General features: G+C 31.6%; 1 long non-coding RNA gene across 2 annotated transcripts in view; it reads right to left on the bottom strand.

Moving 5' to 3' along the window:
• LOC128203758 (uncharacterized) overlaps positions 1–24687 on the bottom strand; it is a 340403-nt gene that overhangs the window by 235554 nt on the left and 80162 nt on the right. For both annotated transcript variants that reach the window (XR_008256036.1, XR_008256037.1), the window contains exon 2: positions 10703–10782. This is a non-coding gene — a long non-coding RNA (uncharacterized LOC128203758). The remainder of the gene's footprint in view (positions 1–10702; positions 10783–24687) is intronic.

Here is a 24687-nt window from a genome sequence, read left to right as displayed (position 1 = left end):
TAAAAAAATATGCTAGCTGCCGATCATGTCTAAAATGAACATATAAGGATGACGGATGACGTAAAATGAATTAAATATACTATAATTGCCATCATAAAAACATACTAAAGCTCATTCATTGTACACGTCACAAAATTGTACTTTAAACACAAATTTCATGCACTGTGTGTTTGTTGAGGACCTTGCAAATGCTATCGAACCATATAGAATCCGCAACATATAACGAATGACGTCACGCAGGCATTTAATTTTAGATTCATTTGAACAATTTCCGTTAAGATTGACAGCAATCGTTGGCTATGTTAAGTGTTTTTGGTTTAAGATACATTCACATTACTCTGGCCGTTACCATCACCAGATGGGCTCATCCAAAGTTAATGACCCAACGAGTATTATATCTCACTAGCAAGATGTTATAGAAATAAAAGAACCTAGATTATTTTCTTCATCTCCTGTAAAAATACTTAAAATGCCTTGCTCTGATAAGCGTAATTTGGTAATGCGTTAAGATGATGTGCAAATCCCTGTCATGATATAAAGACATTTTGATTAATGAACGAATTATTCAACATTCATTTTATTATTTTATCTTTTTCTCTAAAGTATTTCCTTTTTTCTTGGAGACCTCAGTAAAGATCCGAAAATTCGATTGCTTATCCTCTTTCTAGACATTTTATTTTTATTTAATGTAATCTATAAAATGATTTTAAGCATGATGGGTTATTAAAAAAAACACGATGAGATTTGAAATTGATATTGATTTCTAAAATCATGTATTCAATAAAACATATAACTAGCATTTCAATTAAACGCAAACATACCTAAATTCTATATACAATCGACTTCAAGCATAGAATAAGAGAAAACTATTATATTACTTCCAAGACAGTCTTTACACTACTGTTGTTTGTGGTAATATGCATTCCTTTTGAACCATTTCAATTGATCTTAATCCGAATTACCAAATTTAATAATCAAGCTGAATTAAATGGCTGTTATTTTGGGATTCTAGCTATACTTGTAATTGTAAATAGTTTTGAAGTCCTGTATACAGCTTACGATGACAGTCGTTCACCTTAGCCAACTGTTTTGTTCTGTATCCGTGTTATATCTGCGTTTTATCTAGGGTGATTAGCAATAAGCCTTACCTTAAGGCAGGGATTGTAATAAGATTTCACGATAATGCATGAAGGAGTCGAAGGATGTAAAAATTGTTGGTTCACTTGTGTAACACCGTCAAATACAAGTCATTTTCAAGTAAAACAAACCCACAGAATAAACGACATACGTTTAACCCTATTGTATAGATTGCATTTATATGAAATGTAATTTCAAGGATTTAATTAGTGTGTTTAGGTATTCTGATTGTTGTAACGTTTTGACAATGCACAGTTTCGTTTAAGATTTCCGCTGTTTCATCCTAAAAATCAGAAATGATCGTACACATTTATAATAACGACGGTCATACCATTCCGCAGAGAGCGTAAACTTTTAAAATGTAAATAACTTAAGTTATGCAATGACACTCTACCAAATTTTGAGCGTTATGACGTTTGAAAACAAGCCGTTGTTACTTGTCCCAAACGCAAACATAACAAGTATTAAGAATACTATATTTACGGCGTTTTGCAATATCTGGTTTTATCACAGTGGTATGACATGTGACCTTAGGCGACATAGCTATCGATTATCATAAATTAAGCATAGGTCTGTATCATGACATTGGCTTCAGTTTAAAGTGGATAAGTCTACTGCGATCAGAAATAAAAATCGAATATAACTAAATGAAAATGTAATAGCGAGTATACTGTTTTATTGATTAGACCAACGTGATAAAACAACAACAACACAAAACGTCAAAGAGTTAATAAAGGTTGGCCCTGAATATTAAGTATATTATTGTGTAAATTATTGATATACAGTCTTACTTTTAAATATGATTAAAGTCTGAGCTTTATTATATATTTCATTACATTGTACTGATGCGTCTTGTTCATTGCCGTATACATGTATTATTGAAATTTCTATTCTTATCTCTGAATAGCTTTATGATTAGTCAAAGGCCTTACATTAAAATAACAATATACTATGGTATGTGATGATTGTTAGTTAATCGATGATTCAAGGCAACCTCGATGTTTTTAGCAAATCTTAGGAGATAACAGTTAATATACCTTACTAACTTCAATAACTAAAATCACATCTTCTAATATTCCACAATGGATTACGTTCTGGATTACTCTCCAGTAGAATTTTACCTAGAAACAGAAATATACATAATTGAAAAAGGAAGTTGGAAAATAAAGATGACATTTTAGAAAATATTTTTAAGCGAATAATCACATTCACTGGATCCTAAGCATATTGTATAATTTCCCAAAAGTGCAATTCTCATCAAACGCCAAACACAGAGTAATAATATAATCTAATAATGGGCTATTTATTGGATAACAGAGAAAGGAGTGGAAAATGTGAATCCCAATGCATTTGGAAAGTAAATTTACCGAAATCGCTCCACTATGTGTATTTAAATATGTGTATTATTTTATGTCTAATATTCTGATTGACAGTTGTTTTTATTTTGGAGTAAGTAGACACTATCCATTAAGTTGGTAGTCTTATGTTTCTTTAGAGAGAGAGAGAGAGAGAGAGAGTGAGAGAGAGAGAGGGGGGGGGGGGGGCGGGGAGTGAAAATAAAGCCATTTAATACAGCCTTCACTAAAATACTTGTTATTATTAGTTATTCTCACTTGTTTAATTTACTAACTCAAAGACCCAAAAAGGAATGAGGAATAGCAATGCAAATCGATATTTTGTTGTCAATGTTGTGTATATATTTCTTTACGAGCTAAATGGGCTTTAAAAGTTTACAATCACTTTGGAGCAATTCCTTTTAAAAACAAGTAGTGCTCCAACGTTAATTGCGGAAACACTCTCTTACCATTGATAGTTTACATGACAAAATGTTTTTTGAAAAATGTAATAGTTCTAAATAGTATTAATGGAGCTTAGGAATTCTACAATAAAGCGCACCGTATTAAGAGTATGTCAGTGTACCGACAGTTCTGTGGAGATAATTCAGTGGTAGGGATTACTGGCTCGACTGCAGTACTTTTATAAATTGCTTGTTGACAAAACAAATACAAAGATTTGGCAAAACATCTGGAATCCCTATTGGGATTTTAATTGTTATATCGTAACAAAACACATGCAAACTTGTAATGAAAATAGTGTCAAAGGATCAGTTTACTTCCAAGTTTATTCAAATCGTCGAAACATATCCATTAGAATGAAATGGAAATACATATAATGGCATGATTGTGAATTTCGAGGTTTGCAATAAAGGCTTACACTATGCTCTCATCTGACAAAACTTGCTTGCTATCATCATTTTCACCTTAAATACTATAATTTCTGTGATATTGGTTTACAGAAAGAAATGTTTATGCACAATTCATGGTCAAAAACTTTAGTATTGTGTTAACTTCAGAACAAATGCTGTATTTGACATTTCGCGAACGTAATTGAATGTAAACTACAGAATACAGTTCACAAAATAACATATATTTAGAAGCACAAAACGTGTCCAAAGTAAAACTAATCATTGACAGCAGTGTAACGTATAAACATACAACTTTCAACGACCTATAACATTGATATAACATTCTTTTTATCAATTACTATGTGATTTTGACTTATTTTTTTTGATTGCGTCACATATAATGTTGACATTTTTAAACGGAGCTCTATGGATTAAACACCAACACATGTCTGTTTTGCATCAGTCGAACAAGAACAGTAACTCGATAATTATCAAGACATAATTATAGGCAATGCTTAACATGTGTCTGTCGCAAGGTATAAACCAAGTTTTATTTCAACGTGTTTCATTTTTAAATATTTTATTTCTCGCCAACAAGACAAGCAAAAATACATTATGATATTCATATAGAAATGCCAGCAATGAAATATTTAAGCACATCACGGTTAACGACCCGATAGTATCGGCCTCTAAACGCGGTATTTTATGATAATTAACACTTGATCATTTTGGCATTCAACATTTTGAAGAATGAACCAAATATTTTATAAGGTATACAAATCAGTTTCAGAGAAAATTCCATTGAGAGCAAAGTATTGGGCGTCTTATTGTTAACTAACTTGCATCCTTATTGCATGTTTGCCTGACGCTTTTATCATGTTAAAAGTCTTTCAAAGTACCTAGTATACACAACAAATATTTTAATACTTTTACAATATTGACATCCCTTTGGACAAAATGGGATATGATCTACATACTTAAACATAGGCTTTATACCCTCATAAACAGTAAGACTTTATGACGTCTCACGCATTGTCCTCGTTATTGTGTCAAAACTCAATTCTGAAACAACAAAGTACAAAAATAGCAGCAGTCAACATATATTGTTAGTAGTTTTCTATAAATCAAGTGTACGATTGAAACATATAATTCCTTTGGGGAACACAAAAATATTTAGTTTATTCGTGACTAAGCCACCTTTGAAAAATATGTGTTGATGCTCATTCAGTGAAGCATATTGCTAAATATTTTCAAATTACATACAGTTACTTACACATTAAGATTGTGTTATATTTAACGAACTTTTCTGCTCTTACATGTGTTATTTGATTTATTAACAACCTGATAAAATCACAAATGACATGTGAACTCGCGATTTTCATCATACAAAAGACAATTCCCAAAGATATAAATTTAACGTCGTTTTGTGCCGTTTATGAGTGGAATAGGATAATGTTCATATGCTGTCAGCAGACACATATCTCTGAAAAAATGTTTTGTGGGAATTGCTTCTAACAGTTCGTAACATTATTATTCTCGAAATATGCACGCGCTTGAAAGTGCTTATATAGCTAACATGGAAAAAAGTTCGTTTCATTAATTTTATTTAATTTCCGCTTGCATGACTATTTATTTGAAACGTAGCATCAAAGGATATCAGTGGAATGTATATACTGTGAACAATCGGTATGATTGAATATTTTAAAATTAAACTGTGAATTAATCGTATAAAAAGTAAAACGTCACACATTTTGCGCTATCTGTATGAAACGTTTGGTCAAATGTGCTATCTTGGTCGAAACATGCTTAAACTTTTGCATGCTTTAATCATATTCTACTTAATATCTTGCAACTTGAAATGTGACTGATATCTAATTTATTCAATATGGATATGGATACTGTTGTAATGCACTGTATGGAACGTTTATGTGTATATTGTTTATTGTGAAATGACAATGCCAAGCGGACAGATGTAATTAAATACTTGTTTCTGCCTGTTAAAAGCTCATGCACATTTAAACGCATGGTCTGCCCCTGAAATATAGTATCTTATCTTTATGACTGTTCATTCAATTAACCTTTATAAAACAAACATTTTCTGCTATAGTAATTTGTTTTGCAATTAACGAATTCACAAAGTGGTTTTGTGTGCATACTTTTGCATAACGCATTTGAATCGGCTGCATTGGTACTTAAAATTATCTCGATGAGATTGGACATTATCGATATTTTCTGAAATGTTTTGGTTAATTAAACATGATAAGAAAGATTAAAATAGTATATAAGTACTCTATACAAATATTTTATATTGGACATGAAATAAACGCAAATAAAGTTAAATTTTAGTCACAAATGACAGCAAGCATATTTTTGTCCTCAAATTGAACAAGTCCATGCCTTAACTATCCTTTCATTATATTTGGAGTATTTTGACAGAAATGTTATTGAAAATTTGAAATGTTATTTCCATATGCTTAATAGTCGACTCGAGACTGCGTGCACCCTTGGCGAAATGATGGCTTTACCCCCGCCGTGAAGCAAAACGTTAGGGTATTTGCAAGGTTATTGCCTGTGAGAATCAGATGTATTGGTAGATATATCGTCAAGATAATCTTCCGCCTCAGAACAAAAATGAAAAATATTATAGTAGTTCCACGACAGTCTAGACACTGTTGTTGTGGATGATAATATTTTCCGTTGAAGCTATGCAATTTATCTGAATCCCATTTATTTGGCATGAGTTCTGGTTTACAAAATACTTAATTTGATAATCTAGCTGATTTAACTGCCTTGTATTATCGGATTATCTTTTAGTCAGCTTTATTGTATTTGTAAAGATATTTCAGCCAGTCCTGTTTTCAGCGAAAGTTAATAGTCGTCTTCTTCAACAAACTATTTTGTTCTGTATCCCTGCATACACTTCAATCGTGGAAACAAATAAAACATTTTACTTATAAGCCTTAGCAGGGCTGCTGATCCTATTAAAGTTTTGTTTTTAAGGATCTTGTTTGCCGCATGTACAAACATCTTTTTACATATAGACATGAGGTTAGTTAAGGAGTGAGCTTGTCGGTCTGTCACTATTGTCTAGGCGCTCATTCATAAAGGGGTACACATATTTCATTAATTATTTGTACGCTTACTTTTCACCATCAACTATAAGTTAAGTTTGAATTTGGTTACAATGCACTATTTTTATGGTGAAAACATTCAGAAGAAATGTCAAACGTTGATACCGATCTTTTAGATTGTATTAAAAGAAAATACAATTTTAAATACAACTTGGTTAAATTTTGTTAGTGTTCCAATTGTTGGAAACCTTTTAGAAATTCACAGTTTGTTCTTATATTTGGGCTTTTTTGTCCTAAAACGCAAAACTGATAACAATCAATTAATTGATAGTAGACGGTCATACCATAGAGCAGAGACGGTCAACTTTCAAAATATGAATAACTTGAGTTAAACAATGATCTGCAACTGAATTTTATTTGAAGCATGTGCTCCTTGCTCGAATAACAATTGCTAAAAGAACTTTTAATAATATTTTTTCACAGCCTTTAGCTATATCTGGCTGTGTTACAGTGATAAAAACTTGCACTCTAGGCGTCAGAGATATCGAATAATATCGAATACCTCAAATTTAGAATGTTTATGTCAAACGGATTGTTTCTTTTTGGTCTGTATCAAAACATATTCTGGGGTTTAAAGAGAATAAGCCTTCACCCATCATACATAGAAACATAACATCTCATAATGTCTGGCGTTTGACTTTGATATGACTTCATCACATCATTATATTTACTAGCTTCTTTTATGAATCAGTCGACAAATCGAAAGCTTTGAATTGTGTGCCAAAAATATTTGATATGCACATAACTTGATATTAAATTGGTTATATCCAATTCAGAATTATAAACTTCACGGTGAAAGTAATGGTTTTGAAACTAGAATACGATACCAATGTATTCCTCCTTGTTCAAGTAATAGCTTAGACGATTGCTCCTGAATTTTTCAGGTTTTTCAATTAATTGTTTTATATTTTATTATTTGCATTATAAGAAAACATGAATTGTGGAAAACATTTTGATGTTTTCAATCGGAAAAACAGGTGAATTTATGCGTCACTTTAATTAGTTTGTTTGCCATGTTTCTCCTTTCGATTCCAATAAACAAAATGCACGACTTTCTCGGAATATAAGACTTAACTCGGGAAATGTTGCTTTCAAATGTTTCCTTCATTTCAATATCCATGCACGTATTATTTAACCATTACAAAGTCGAATGTTTTTGAATATGTGCGTTTCATACAAACATGCTCGAAAACAAGCCAATTTTCTCGCCGTACTCTTTAAACGTTCGCGGTACTTTAAAAACATAATTCTTTATCTTTGATTATCTTAATAAGTGATATAAAGTGCTGCTCATAACATTTATCAATATTGCAAACCTTGAAAATGCATTAAGTCAACTTAAATCAATACGATACTGATGCTTGAATGCTATTTTGATATAATCTCGATACTTTAGCCAAATTAATGAAAACTGCTACTTATTGTTAAACTATTTCATCGAAGGCTCGTACCCACAGTTTCAGGGACATATTCTATGCAGGTACAATTATTTTTTGTCGGTCTCGAACTGAAATGTTGCAGGTGACATAGTCAACAATAAAGGGCATAATAAGTGTCAGTCAGTGTATCGAACGTTTCAGGGGAGATTGGTATGGTCGAGATCAATACGCTGATAGCAGTACTTCTACGAGTTGCTAGTTGAAAATGAACGGAATCATTTGTGACATCCTGATTTGATTTCCGATAATAATATTGTGTAATTAACAAATGGCAAACATAATTGTGATGAAAAAATCCTCTAGGCCATTTTGATTTAAATTTCACACTAAGACATATAACCGTCAATAAAATCCGACATGCATTCGATACCATGATTGTTTAGTACAAACATACTTAATAATAATCATTGCTTTACAGCAGTATGCAAACTATCATTTCTTTAAAGAGCCTTTAAATAACACTTTTAACAAACGATAACTATCATGGTCAAATCAAGACCAGTTAATAGTCAATTTAGCACAATTTTAAGAATCATTCAAAAAGCAGTATAAATGATATTAAAGGTGGACAAATTTCACGAAGGACATTTCAGCTGATATTTGTATGAAGCTGCCAGCAAAAAAAATATAACTCACATTTAACGACCCGATAGCATCGGCCTCTAAAAGCGGTATGTTATGTTCAATTTTGAAATTTATCATGATGGAGAATGAACCAAATCGTTTTTAAAAAATCCGTTTCAGAAAAATACGATACAGGAACACACTAATTGGGTGTCTTCTGATGTAATAATTTGCTTATTTCATATTGGCCTGGCGTGTTCATCCTGCTTACAGGTTTGTCAACTCTTGAAAAAAAAAACATTGCATATTCGTATTGTAAAACCATAAAATGCCAGCACTAGAATGAAGAGGACTCAACCCTAAAAGTACACCTGCTTTAGAATAGCATAACAACCTGAGGTATATCGCAAGCATAAATAAACCTCTATCGTTGATATAGACGTTCTGGTAAACTATTTATTATCATTAGAGATGCATAAACAGACACTGGAATTTTCATGGCTTTTTATGATACTTTCACTACATGCCCATTCAAAAATATAGAATTAACAAGTGCAATTATTTTCACATTCAATATGAGATTTCTTTACGGATAACACATGTTTGAATATGAACGGAAAATCTACTTGGTTTTATGTCAATGAAAGTATTATTTGTAAAATGCACTTTTTGGTCTTTGGACTGTATATTTGGCAGGCCAACAAGTGATCGAACTTATAACATTATGTATGTTTAATATCATATTCAAATGATAACTGTATTGCTATGCATTTGCAGAAAATTAAAACATAAAAAGACAATTGCAGTAATATGATTTGAATGTATTCTAGATAAAATATTGACTGGAGAGTTAGAATAACGATAAACGTGTGATAAATGGATAATTATTATTTCAATCCAAATAGTCATCTATTTATTTAATCAGACCGGCGAAACCACAACCTGTTAAGTTGTTGTGTATAACCCAACGATATGTAAATGAAGTGATGAAAGATTCAGATTCATTTGAACTTAAGTCTTGTCATACAATATTCGTTTATGTCCGTAAAATAGCACAGGATGACCTGAACATTGAAAGTTATATAATTTGAAGTTATCGGTACGGTCGATTGTATTGTAGGTTGGCTTAGTATCCCGCAGTCCTCTTACGAACACACTTAAATAATTTTAGGTATTTTTTATGTGTGCACACTCGCTTCGCATGTAATCCGCTTTCCAATGGTTTCGCTCAGTGGGGTATTAATAAAAGCTCATATGCTTCGGCTTGGTACACATTCAGAAAGAGTTTAAAATGTTCATAGTGAAATGGAAATGGAAATGCCATAAAGCACTGCCATTAGCAAAACATGAGACTAATTTGAATATGTTTTTTATTTGAGACTAAATGAGACCTTTCTTGGAAATTCTTATTTTAGGAGGACATATCATAAATGAGCGGACTAAAGCGATAAATTGCTGTCAGCTAATATTTTATATCTAATTTACGTTTATATAGTTGTAGTATATCTTAGACCTTAATAAACATTATTTTTACTTAATTAAGATTATGAATTTATCATATTTCCTAATTTTGAAGTTCATTTCTTTTAAAAGGTAAAATTAAAACCAAAGCAAGTGTGTGAATAGAATATGTCATAATAATCAAATGACTTATCAAAATATATGCAACGGATATGAGGTCAAATATTTTGCATTACGAAAACTCGTTTTGAAACTAATGCATGCATAGGAAGATAATTAATTATAGTCATTGATTAGACCTATCTTTAAAACAATGCTATATACGTCAAAGACAAAATGAAGGCTAAATAGGTCAAAGAGCAAGTAAAGGTTATCTCTAAATAAATATCACGCTCTGGTGTTTAATATATAACCAACACAATAACTCATATGCCATAACTTGCATTACAATCAACAATAGTTATGTTATGTTTTGATATATGTTATTAAATTGATACTTCTAGCAAATGCGTTACAAATGTTGGGAGTTTGCAGTCAATATTCTAGTTAGCTACTTTTAATGAACAGTATGTGCACTTCTTTCAAAGAAATTTATGCTAAGATACTAAAGGGAAGCTTTTATATATTTCAAATGAAACACGCTTTTTTATATATCCCGGCCGAGCTAATGGTATTACAGTCGATACATATATTAAGACATTTTCGATATGTTTTTTCCATTTATATGCACTGTCATATTACCATCCATTCTAACGTTATATAATAAATGTATTATATTGACTTACAGTCAAGGTGTCACATCATGGTATTCCAATATAGATCCGTCCAATAAGTCCAAACGATTACTCTCTAATGGCAGCTCTACCTGTAATGAGAAACAGACGTAATTAAAACAAAAATCGTCGTGCAATAAACTCCGAGATGTTACGGCGTAACTTTTTGATTTGCAACAAGGCTGAAATTGTATCTTCGATAATTCTATTATAGCGGCTCGTATGTTTCGCAAAAATGACTTGTAATGCACTGCTCTTTATGTATGTATGTATATTGGTACACAACACAAACAAAATATTTGCTGTGTAAAACTGTGAAAGAAAAAGTCCCTTTGGTCACGAAGAATTCTGTTTAAGTATTTTTACTAAGAGACAGTTACAGAGTGTTGTTGTTGTTTTTATTTAAAAGTTACATTTTAGATAACTAATTTTTTATTATTTGGCTTCGAGGACGTTTTTGATAAAATTAAACGTCTTTATTTTACCGAGTCTTGTTTTCAAATTATTGGAAACACTTATCAATATTAGTGAATAGTTCATTTAAATTAAATAAACAATAAATAAAAATGTATCCGTCAATATTGTGGCTTCATCAACAGGTTTTTAAGAACAAACAAAAGTTAACCAGCTGCGAGTTTTCAAGTAAAGTTCCTCTCACTTTCTCGATTTGACCACGAACAGCCTTTTTTTGAAAGCATAGCAATGAATTGCTTTTGGTGACATGAATATGGCAGCTGTGCAAATTATCATTAGATGTGCTCGAATATCAAAACCAATATTTTGGAAGGTATCAGAATCATTCGTTGACATTCTCGTTTGCTATTTGTAAACAAAGAAGTCTATTTCACAAATGTTTGCCATGAGAAACAGGACTTTTCGCCTCTTTATGTTTTATTTTTCAGATAATCTATGATGAGATTATTAATGTTTTTTTGTGTTTTTAAAGTTAATGTTGACTTTAAACCGAAGTCAATACAAAGTCTCGATACAAGTTATTTCATGCATTCAACATGCCGCTTATTTCTTGATCATTTCTATTAATAGTTGCAGTTGAAGCAGAAAAATTTGTTGCTTTGTTTTTTTTGTGTATTATTTGCATTTTGTCATGTTCACAGTACACAAGAAAATGCAATACATTTAAGCAATAATTGATTTACTGTTTACAAGCAGTTTATATGATCAACTATAATAATAAAGTGTGTTTATACTAAAACAATCGTTCAACAAATGATCACAATTTGCTAGATCTTAAACAAAGCTTATAATTATTAAATCGTGCAGTTTTCGTTAAACGCCAATTATTGAGAAATAATAGCTATGTAAGACCCTTTTAACGCGTTACATACAAGACATCACAGAAGGTAGTAGTCATTTAACGTCCGACTTCCTTCTTAATGTTGTAAATATCCACATGTTTTTCAATCAATTTAATTGACATTTACGTTTAATTTGGTTTATCTTGCATATATGATTATCAAATACCCAAATAAACCTTAAGAAAACAATAGGAACAGGCATTCGTCTCGACAAATCATTTTTACCTCAATCTACAAGCGGTTAAACAGTGTATAAATTATACATTGAATGCATCGCAATGATCTTTATCAATAAAGGACGGGGTTACCACATTGGAATGGTCAGTTAAACTCGATTTAACTGGGAAACAAATTCACTTTCGGTTTAAGCTATTTTATGCGCACGTAATGTTTCCCTAACCAACATAATGTCTTACAAGCCCTATTGAGTGTTCGGGAAAAATGCACCGTAAAAAAATCTATCCCATCGTGCGATATATTATCTAAACATATTACACAAATTTTCGGAATCAATAATAGTTCATTTGATATACAAGCTCAGTTCCAGAGATTGACTTATTATACACTATTCAAACCAAAGAAACGTTACGCGTTCCAACTTTAGTTGAAGAGGTTGCGAAACGCACCTCTGTGTGAACCTGAACATGTAGGTACATATAAACTGTGCAGTGAATTTTGATAGTCGTTTGAGAAATTTATTTTCAAGCATGTAGTTACAGGCTTACTGATACTTATCACTTATCTTTCGTTATCTTTCATGTCATTTTTAACTTATACAATGAACACATAACTTCATAAGTTAACGCACAACAAATAACGTTTACACATATCCATACAAGTCGTGTTTTCGAAAACCTATCTATTGTAAATAGTATAGCATTACCATTGTGAAGATTTTTTTATGTTTTATATTGGATACGATCATCATCTTATGTACAATTTCAAACACAACTATTTCAAAGAGCATTCTGTATCATGATTTATATTTACTCAATGGTGAACAAGCAATTTGTCTTCTGGCCTGTACATTGAGTTTCTAATTGAAAAAAATACATCGAAGGTGAAACACACAAATGCTTATAAAGCCATAGTATAATGATGTAACAATAAAAATATTTTTTTGAAAAATAGCAAATATTGTTGTCATTAATCGTAAGTTTAAAAAAAAATACAATTCTTTTCATCCGGTCATGGTTTAGTTTCAAAAACGTATACAGCTATAAAACATCATACACTGTATATTCCTACATTCATGCTTAACCATCAATATAGTTTTTGAATAAGCTTGCGCTACATTAATTTTCGAACAAATAAGAACATGTTTGCTTAAAATCACTCGTTTGGTTTTGTGTAAACTATATTGCCCTCTTGGAATTAACATCGTTAGATATATAATGGTAAACGTTTTCAACTAATTTGCAATGACATTGTTATTTGCTATTAACATCAGCTGAGAAAGGTTATAAAGACAGATTGGATTCATCAAATCACCTGGACCTAAGCATAAAGTATAATTTCCCAATAGTACAATAATGATCAAACGTCAAACAACGAGAAATAAATAATTATATATGAATGTAATAATGTGTTATTTACTGTACATCTGATTTAATGATATCAAAGTAGCTAGTATACATTATGAATGTCTTAAAACTACTTCAATATTACCATCCCTTTTGACAAAGTGGGATATCATTCAATCACTTGTTTTGATCAAGTAAAAATCGAAAGAAAGAAGAAGAAAGTAACGACACTATGAAGCCTAACGGCAGACACCCACTTATCTTCACTATGACAATAATGTTATTGTAATGCTTTTCCAGCGAGTAACATTAAAAAGGACAAAAGTGCTGATTAACGTTATAACGTAACACATTTTCGGTATAACGAAAACACAGAACAAGTTACAGAATTTTTTTCAATTGCAAACAGTATGGATAATTCAACCAAATATGCAAATAAAAGAAGTCGGCTTACACATTTTTATTTTAAGTATTCTAGTTTTGTAATTAGATGTTTAAGATTAAGTTTGTTATTTGCAGGAGAAATAATATAAGAAAAAATATCCTTGGTTTCAAATAGAAAAAAAACAGCTGATTCCATGCGTCATTATTTGTGTTTGTGTGAAATGTAGTAATAGTTCTTGTAACAATGATAGCGCATCGTCAAACTCTCACGTAATAATCCTATCGTTATACAGTATTAACAACTGTGACAGTAAATGTGACATACGGACGTAAAGCTCCAGTAACGCATTTGGGAAATAGTTTACTAAATTATTTTCCGATCAGGATCTGTCAGTTCCTCTTAGTTGTTTATTTATGCAAGTAGGCAAATAACTTAATATGAGAAAAATTGATAACCGTGGTTGAAAGAATTAAACATCATAAAGCCAGGAGAGAGTTTCTTAACAAGTTGATTAAGAGGTGCTCTTCACAACGGATAAACGGTTAAATACATATATAAATACATGAGCAGACACTGGCATGTTCATGTATGTTTGATGCAGTTCTACCATCATTTAATACAAGATTGATTTTATTACAAACTGCACCTTTTGGAACTTGAACGAATAATCGACATATTTAATTTCAATGAAGTATATCTATAATATAACATATATACGGGAACGTGTTTATTTGCATCTCTCATGCATCTTTTAACAAAATTCAAACAAAGTCAGAGGTCAGTGGAATACGTTAAGTACAATATGGAATATAAAATGTCGGAGATGTTAGGTAATGTAGTTTTAGACATAACCATTTCGGTCATTCAAAGAAAAGTTGAAATTGAACCTTACACATAAAATTGCACGTTACAGCTGTTATTAGCACAAACATAGCTTAAATTTAATTTTACCACTTACCAACTCCAGATAATGGTTATTTCTAGAATGCAATAACTCGAATAAGACGTACCAAAAGTCCATTGAGTGATATTAAGTGTGTAATCGCAGAGATATTTCATACGTAAGAATATTTTATGTCTTGTTTTGCGTCCGTTTGATCTTAAAATTTAATCAATAATGTGACAAGTGTGAGATTGAGCGCTAAGACACTGGTTAAAACACCATTGAGTTCTTAATGGGTTGTTTCAGCACGTGTCTAGGCGGTTCCCAAACACTTGCCAATATGTCTTATATTTAGTTTTCTTATGTTTGTTTGCGTTCGGTTTAACGTGTGTCTTGTATCTTTTGTTTGCCATTATCATTGTGCATTTCAACAGGATTTAGTGTAGGCGTAGGCTACTTTGCTTATTATTGTAGTTTATTTATTATGAATGTCGACGCCTTTTATGATATGTTTTTCATTCTTTCCAGGGATTAATTCTGGGTGCCAAAATGCCGTTATTGGGTATGTTCAGCCTTGATCATTGTAACATTAAACATTATTGTAGTTGAATGCTTGGCTTATTCATTTCATATGTTGTTTTTTAAATTAGCCATATACATAATGGCCTCTTGTATTATAATTGATATAATGATTATATGTATTATATTTTACATTATTATGTTTCTAGTGGGTCATTAATTTGTCTTATTTCAGGAGAGACGTCAAATTAGTATAATTATCCACCAAAGAAAATGTAAAAGGTTAAACAGTGCATATTTCCTTTAAATACAACATTAAACACAATTGTTGCCCCATAATCGTTGATGCTCGAAGCTTTAAGGGCTAACTATTGAAATTTAGCCTTAAGTTCAATTTGAACGATACGGAATTGCAGTGTTTAAACTTGTACCGTTTTTTAAAAAAGAATTAGACACTTGCTGCCTTTGAATCATATATAAACTAATTTATAGTTTGTGATATGATACCATAACATCAAGTTTTAGCTGCCTTGTTTCAAACTGTCGTTCATTAAGTCAATAATAACAGAAAATGACAATGCATTACATATGTTCAATTCATGATATTGTTAAAACAAAACATACGTCAAATATTGTACAAGCTGAATTATTTTTGGACGGACAATATATCTGCGTTCTTAACTGTCTTAATTGATTTCCTTTACCACTGGGTAACTGTCTTATCGATGTACTTGGAGTATATACTAAAGTCATAAATGGTAATTACCACAAGATATCATTCATCATTATCGTGAATGACGACACGTTAGAAGAAATCAGTAAATCGCATTGTACGTTTTCTAATCAAAGGGCATGTTGGGTTTGGTAGAGTTAGATCTGAAACAAAGTATTGTCCTTATAATTGTTAAATTCTTAATATATTTTTTTGAAAACTTAAATCCTTAACATATATATTTTTGAGCTTTTCACCTTCTCCTATTTAGTGTAATGCATATTAACGTAAAAGGATGAGATAAATTTGTTGGGAATTTTGCTTTCAATTAATCAATCTTACTAGCTTTCGATTTGTTACGAAAGTCCTTATCAGAAAATGTAAATGTTCCAAATAAAGTACAAAACGTACACCAGTCTCCGATTTATTATTGCTTGATATAGCAGTTTTATCCTAAAATGTTTTATCATTTCCATTGTTGAATTGATAAGCACATCACTGTCAAAATTCACGATTTTTTATCAAAACCATTAAGTACAGCCATTGAACAGATAACTAAGTGCTCTGAACTCCTCTCAGCTATGAAGCTAACGCTTGTTTCACTGATACCCCGACAATCGGGTGGATATTGAATCATTGCAACTAACTGATAATATTACTTAAAACACTCATTAAGTTTGCAACACTCTCCTTTCCTTGATAAGCCGTTCATAGACGAGATGTTTTAATGTTTAAGCACATGCTCCGAGAACCTCGGAATGCCCAGGAATCAAACACATGGCCCAAATGGCTATAGTTATCTAAACTAAGTTAAAACAAGATAAATCTAAGCACACACAGTTTGTGGCATATGTTTTCTTTTCCTATCAAAGAGTTTAGGGACTTTTCAATGACATTTTTATGAACATAGCCATGCTAAAAGACTATTTATTATGTAAAAAAAGCATAAACAAGTTATTTGGCTAACTGAAACCAGATTTAAACCTTTTAAGCTTATGATATTTTGACCTACAAAAAGAATTCATTTACAATGCAATTCTGTTTTATATTTATAAGCTTCAAATTATTGGAATTGTGTTTAAAATTTAATTCTTTTAGTAACTTCTTAAATAAAGCTATATATATATACTACAAAATGTACAATGTATGTATTCATTGACTGTGTGTGTGTATTTTGTATTTGTGTAATGTGAGCTGCTTATGCTTAAGTCTGTTTAATTTCTGTTTTGTTTTGTTTAAAATGATTCATGAAATATTCTGTACCACTATTGCCTTATTGGTGTAATACGCATATCGAGAATACCTGGTTAAGGTACTAGCGACGTCCACTTCAGTCATTTTTTTTGCATTGGGAAAGACTATTATAATCTTATTTAAAGCATATAATTTTCGGTCTCAACGGGGAGGGGACGCTTTCCCACTTACGTCCCTTGGTGACCGTCTTTAACGTCAAATCATAAAACAGACAGAAGTTTAGCTTTTCAACTTAAATATAACTTTCATTTTTTTCCATTTTAAACTAAAATGCATAACCCAAAGATGCGAAAAGTATGTAATGAGAAAAAAACATATGTTCTGCTTTTTCAGAGAATCTCAATGTCTGTGATGTTCAACCATGTTCAATAGCAGGTGCAGATATTGTGAACGATTAAATAATGGACTATGCTATCACAGCACCCTTCTTGATATTAAGTGGATGGTTACAACAACAAAAACTGCAAGAATCCCAGGCAAGAATCTACGTTTTTATATCAGTCATCGGCAGAATAATCGATAATCAGTTACAACTTTTTTACATCTTGGATTTCTCATACTAGATCCGAACAGATGTATTCCATAGACGAGAGAAATATCTATTTTAGCGTGACCACATACATCTCGGATCGAACATAAACATAATGTTAAACGGAGCAAAACTTAACCAGGCTACCGGAAATACTATGATCAACACAAGCAAATGTGATAACAAGAACATTGTTTCACAACAGGGCATTAGCGGAAACGATATGGAGATATGGTGTGAAAAACTACAGCTCGAATGCACTTTGATAAAATCAAAGTTTTTTACTGCCAATGAGATACAAATAAAATGTGGGTGAGATACAGTGGGATAAATGTGGGATATTGTCATGAGTGGCCTATTAATATGCATAGTGGAGAGATACGTTGGATGTTAAGCATACATCGAAGGTAATAAAACGGCGGAGGTTCTCTCTTTGAAACTTTCATTCGAAAGTTATGCAATATTGTTTGAAGATGTATAATTATTACATTATAGGTGCAACATTGAACATCTATAGGAGTGTATTAACTTGAAGTCAATGAAGAAAAACATAAAATAGATTTTTAAGTAGTAAACTCAGTTACATTACACAAGGCCTTTCCCAGGGTTTAAAAGAAACAACAGGAAACATAAAAGGTAATCTGATATCCTTGCACTGCCTCATTGAATAGGCAAAACACACATACTAAAGTTTGAGTAACCGAAGGTTTTACATATGAATTAATAAACAGCCGATACTAAACGAGTACTGTCAGAGACATAAAATAACATATTGCCTTGTGCTATGCCATGGGCCAAATTAATTTACCAAAAGGGGGCGGCTTATAAAACAAAACATCACTTTTATAGAAGCTTCTTAAATGTATGTGTTCTTGTGATTTATAGAGTTGAAACAGTGAACAAATAATTCGATATTGTCTACTGCTATCAATTTTAAAGTCCGTTCTGTTGTCCAAATTAATCGTTACCGATAGAAAAAATAAGACGTCATTTGCGATAAAATGTTACGTTGTAATACAACTGGACGCACTTTTCTGATTAAATATAACAATAAAGTGTTGTTTAAAATTATTTTGAAGAAATGAAAAATGAGTATTGCATTGAAAGATCGCAAAGCATTTCATCTCTTGAACACCAAAAGCTTAGCCCATTTATCTTCCATATACAGTGTATGCTGTGGTTCTAAGTGAAACACCTTAATTGGTAAGTGCTTTAAACATACAAAAGTCACTCAAAGTGTGTCGCCCGTTTTGTTTCAAGTATTCGTAACACGGGAAAGCTCAGTATAAAATTCGACTTTGGAACTACTTGTAGCCAATCAGATTGATCTAGAGGTTGGATGATGATTAGTTATTACACGTACTTTAGGACACATTTATCACAAAGAAATTCAATTTGTAATGAATGTCTTGGCAAGACTAATAGTAAATTTCAATTAAAAACGCAAATTGGCATCACTTAAGACATCAAGTATGCCCGCATTCGAGAACTTGAATTGACTTTCCACATTCAATAGAGTCTCAAAATATGTATGTGCTGTTTCGCGAACATCTTAAGAAACTATTATTATTTATCCTTAAATCCATAATAATATTGTTTTGATCTTATGAAATTCCTTTTTGATACTTCATCAATTCATGCCTGTGCATGTGTTGTATTTGCTTCAAGCATAATTACATGTTTCGTGCACCAAACGGAATTGAGATGAGTGTTTGCATCTTTTATACTTACATCAGCAAATTTCATAAGATATTATTTTGAAATGCAATTAACGATATTTTTGCTTTACTAAATTGAAATATGAAGTAATCACAAGTGTTTTGCTGTTTTTGTTTGTATTATACATGCGTTATGTGGACTGCTAATACAAAACCAACGCAATGCATGTACGAAACCAACGTTATGAATACCTAGCATATTACTTTGTTATTTGTTCAATATGTACTCTAATATAAACTGTCACCCCTTGGTATTCCAAAATAGATCAAAGTCTGTATTTATCTAGAAGCAAGAACATACGTGATTGGACAGAACTATGGCGTTTAATATATTCCGAGTTCTATTTATTAATAATCACGTAGTTATCCGATTTGCATCAAGGTTACGATAGCCCGTTGGATAATTATTTTGTATCTGCTCTTATGTTAAGACAAATAATACATATTAAATTTCTTAGGTTAACTATTTACAAGGCGGGGATAATATGCAAGTATTTTAAATTCATATGTTGTTTCTGCCATGTAACCTTTGAAAATATATATACACAACAATTTCGCTGTTCAAACGTTCGAGCGAGTTAGTCCATTAGGTAGCTGAACTATTTGTTAATGCATATATCCTGAGGAAAAATTACAGTGTGTATGATATTTTTGTTTATGTAAATTCAAATAAGCCATTTTGAACTATTCGGCTTTGGTTGTTCTTGTTGTTTTTGTTGTTTTTCGTTGTTGCTTTTTTAGCTTTGTTTTGTTAAAGCAATAACTTTACGTATGAGTTCGTTTGATTTTTCAAAACCGATTCAATTGAAACTAAATATATACTAAATAAAAACAATATTAATATATGTAGTGGTTCCACAACAGGTATATAAAACATTAGGATTCACAAGAAGATAACCAGCTTTAAACTTTGAAACTCGAGAACACCTCTGACTTACAGGAATTTGGCCAAGATTTTTGTTTAAATGACCATTCACCTTTCCGATCGGGAAGGGAAACGAAATGGGTTTTTTACAGTTGAAAACTGTTTATGACACAATATTAACTCCGAACTTCAGAGAAGTACTAGTGCTTTCGATCGTTCTCAACGGAACTATTGCGACTAATGAGCGATCGATTAAGGCAAATACCATGATAACCCCGAAAATACTCGACATCCTATTGCAATCTGATTTTACCCTCTTTCGCGATTGATCTTTACGTACCAGCCAATGAGAGCTATATTGACGAATGATATATTTAACCAAACCGGAATTCGACTACTTTAAATGGGAAACGCTTGCAGGAAATATATACGGATACTGTACGCTCGTTTATGAAAACAACCTGCATCCTCTTCTAAAATGAAAGTTGACATCTAAGAGACGTAATATGCACTAAGAAAGCTGTAATGAAGAATAACTAAAGGAACCACATTAGTTATATGGGAGTATTCGGTCTGTTAAAAGGAAACCTTTTAATGGTTTGGTTTGCACACATCGATAGGTTGTTAAACTTTCAAATTCGTTTATATATTATATTCAAATTTGGTTTTATACGAGTTTGAAAGGGTAATTTCAAGTCTGCTTGTCCTCATCTCAACAAAAGCGCAAACCCTTTATTTACTCTGTCATTATTTTAGAATTGAAACTTAAAAATCTTTAAAAAAATGAAACAATAATACGACTTCTAAATAGTCTCATCTAATTCTGTTTGATAAGTGTGTATAAGTTGTTTACTACATGCTTTTCAATGAGTTCAAATTCCATTACCGTTTAAAATAGGATGTGGTTATCTGCTTATATTTTTTATAGAGGTAGATATAATATATTATTTCAGTACATGGAAACAAACTTATTTTTGTATTCATTTTCTTATCGTTATCCATTTTGCAGTATTTTTATAAATCATTTACTCCTAAAATGATAATATTCCTAAATTATAAGTTTCGTACTAGGTAATATTTTCGCCGGAACATCCTTTTCTCTGCCATACATTTTATAACAGGGACATTGAATTTCTTAATTAATTATCATCGATATCAATGCAACAACGTGGAATCTTATTCACTTATTTTTGCTAAACTGTATACAACTATTTGCATGGTGATACATATATAATACATACAGTCCAATCTGCAAAAACTTCAGTTTCTCTTCTTAATGTGATATATTATTAGAATATAAAGAACATAATACATGAAAATGTTTTGTTTCAGTGAGTAGTTGCTTACATTGTGCAGGGTGTAACTCTTCATTCGTCCCAGAAAGTTGAACTAATTTAGTGTATGTTTTGTTTTAAATCGTCCTCCATACCCATACCGAATTTACATGATGAGCACAGAGTGAAAGGAATTGAGACGATATGCCAAACACTTTATTTTATTAATCGAATTTAAAGAAGTAATAAATGAGTAATACCATTGTGAAGCCTTACGGCAGACGCACAAATACTCTCTTCCCCATGGTATAAATTAGAACCGATGATCATAAAGTGAAAAGATAACATAACATGAGAATGCATAACATCTGTACAGAGTATATCAAATTGATCATGAGATGGTGGTTTTATCTCTGGACAGTTGGAAGCTGTCAAGGCTTAATTGATAACATCAACAACATAATGTCTGTTCAATTTCCTATGAAAATGAAAATTTAATTGTTGTAGACATTCGCAGGCAAATTCAAATAGAAGTAGATACTGGAGTAGAGATTGTGCGTCTAATCAAGAAGAATGTAATTTAATGTATTATAGAAAACGTAATATATCAAGGTTAATGTAACAGTTGCGATTATTCACAAAACATATGAACAAAACATGACTTTACATTTCATTATATAACCTGCACTACATTTTATCGTCTTCTTTGTTATAAATGTCACAGCATATTATTATTTTTTTTGTTCGTTATTATAAAGTCTTTGAAATATGGTATGGAATGATATATTTTCTGATTTACAAATGGACAACATAGCTTAATTTATTTTAACAGTCATAATTAATCCCTTCGGCGTAATTATACTTTCCTGTAGAAAAAAAATGGTCCATTTAGCAAGATTGCATCCACCATTATCATGATGACACGCGAGTTGAAACCAGTAAATTGATGTCTAAATTCCCTAAGATCTTAATGCATACGTGGGTTTGAATAAGCTATGTCTTCACAAATGGTTTTTCGATTTTAGAAATGAAGTATCCAGCAGTTTTATTCACGAGCGATCTGTTCCAACAAATTATTCGGCAGTTGTAAGTAGGATAGGTTTATAGAGAACTTTCATGGAATTGCGCATTTGTTCCCTAGGGTCAAGGTCAAGGTCTTGTGATTTCATTTGGTTCCACTAAGGTCAAGGTCAGTTTCACTGTTACTAAACATAGACAAACAACATGTGAAACTTAATCTCACAATCTTCGTTGAAAAAGTGTTATACATTTAATAGTATATCATCAAATTTAGGATACAGCCTGTTAATACAGTCGGTGTACATTGTTAGGAGCATTGTGGTTTCAAACGTAGACGTTGTAAACAGTCAGCATGCTTTTACACAGTGTTCATGCGCAATTATATCCAAACTTGAGTGGTTCAACTTTTTTTAACAATTTTCCTACAATAATTTAGTTTAACATTAATACACACATTTACTGTTATGGAGCTTAACCCCTTTTCAGTTATATGCATATTGGCACGAATCGAATGTATCCAACCATTTTAAATATAAATAAAATATTTTTTATTCATTAATATTTGTCTCTTAAACAGTGTAAAAAATTAGTATAATATAACCTCATGTTATTGTGTTTTCTGCATTTCTGGTGCAAATACATTTGTGTTCTATTAAGAAGGGTCAGACATCTTAAATTAACATTTGTTGTAGACAATGTAATGGTTGTTTAATTATATTTTAAACACGTTTCCCAATAAAATTTGATTATTTAAGCCCATGTGTAATTATAATACAATCACGTGCTGGAATCTGTCTTAAAACTAAACGTTTGCACCGAATTTGAAATGAAGCATTAAGGATCATTTTGAATTTTGTCTTGGTGCTTAAGTTTTATTCAGATGTTTTGGTGTAAACAGAATATTGAGGCTATTTAACTATGATGGGTTCGATTCCCACAATGGACATTGTCTAAAGACAGCGATTTCTACCCAACATCTGGTGCATGGGTCACGTCTGCTCGCTTCGTACAAACGACGATATGTAATGGTATTAATGAATCCCTCCCCTGGCATTAGATGGTAACGTGTGATAAATTGTACTATATAGAGCCTATTGGTCTCCTTCTAACTCTCCATTCTCTCTCATTTCTTCTGACATCGCTTCAAACTAGCCCATTTTTAGAGTCTAGTTCTATAGGGTTTCCCTTAAAAACGTTAGGATAGCCTTGATCGATTTGAGATCGCTCATATCAAACCGCTCCTAGACAAGTATTACATACTGAGGCTTTGACGCAAACCCCATCTACAGCGACAATCCTATTCCGACAAACTGCATTGTTCGAAATAAAGTAAAACACATACACCAGTCTTTGTTGAATGTGCGTTGACAGTAATTACGTGCTTGATAAAGCAGTTTTAACCAGATATGTCTTTTCTTATAGATTGTTAAAATGGTGCACACCACTGTCAATATTCACAATATTCTATCAAGGCAATTGAGTTTAACTGTTAAACGGATAAATTAGTGGTTTTAACTTCTTAGCAAAGGAGCCAATCTAATTTCATTGCGGATATATACTGAATAATGACCAATTAATTTATAATTAAAGTACAATAGCATAACACTCATTACGTTTATAAAACTCATCTCTCCCTGATGAATCGTTGTTGAATGTAATATTCGTGAATTTTAAGAAATGGTCGTTTTTTTTTAATTTAAGAAATGGGCGTATTTGTCAATTTACATTGTTTGAAATATTTATCAATTGACAGTTATGGTCATATTTGTCAATTTAAACTGATGGTAGTATTTGTAAATTGACAATAATTGAAATATTTGTCTATTGGCTATAATGGCTCACCTATTAGAAACAATGCTCTTGTACCATTTTTTTAAAACACGTCTTGGTTTCATACGAAATACCGCAAGTAAGTAATATAACCCATGAATCATTCCAAGAATACTAAATACCTTTTTATAACGAAAACATGGCTGTGTGATTCCTCAAATACTATAAT

Source organism: Mya arenaria, chromosome 9 (assembly GCF_026914265.1).
Source record: "Mya arenaria isolate MELC-2E11 chromosome 9, ASM2691426v1".
NCBI lineage: Eukaryota > Metazoa > Mollusca > Bivalvia > Myida > Myidae > Mya > Mya arenaria.
The sequence above is the reverse complement of the archived record's forward strand: the minus strand, read 5'-3'. Positions and strand labels throughout refer to the sequence as shown.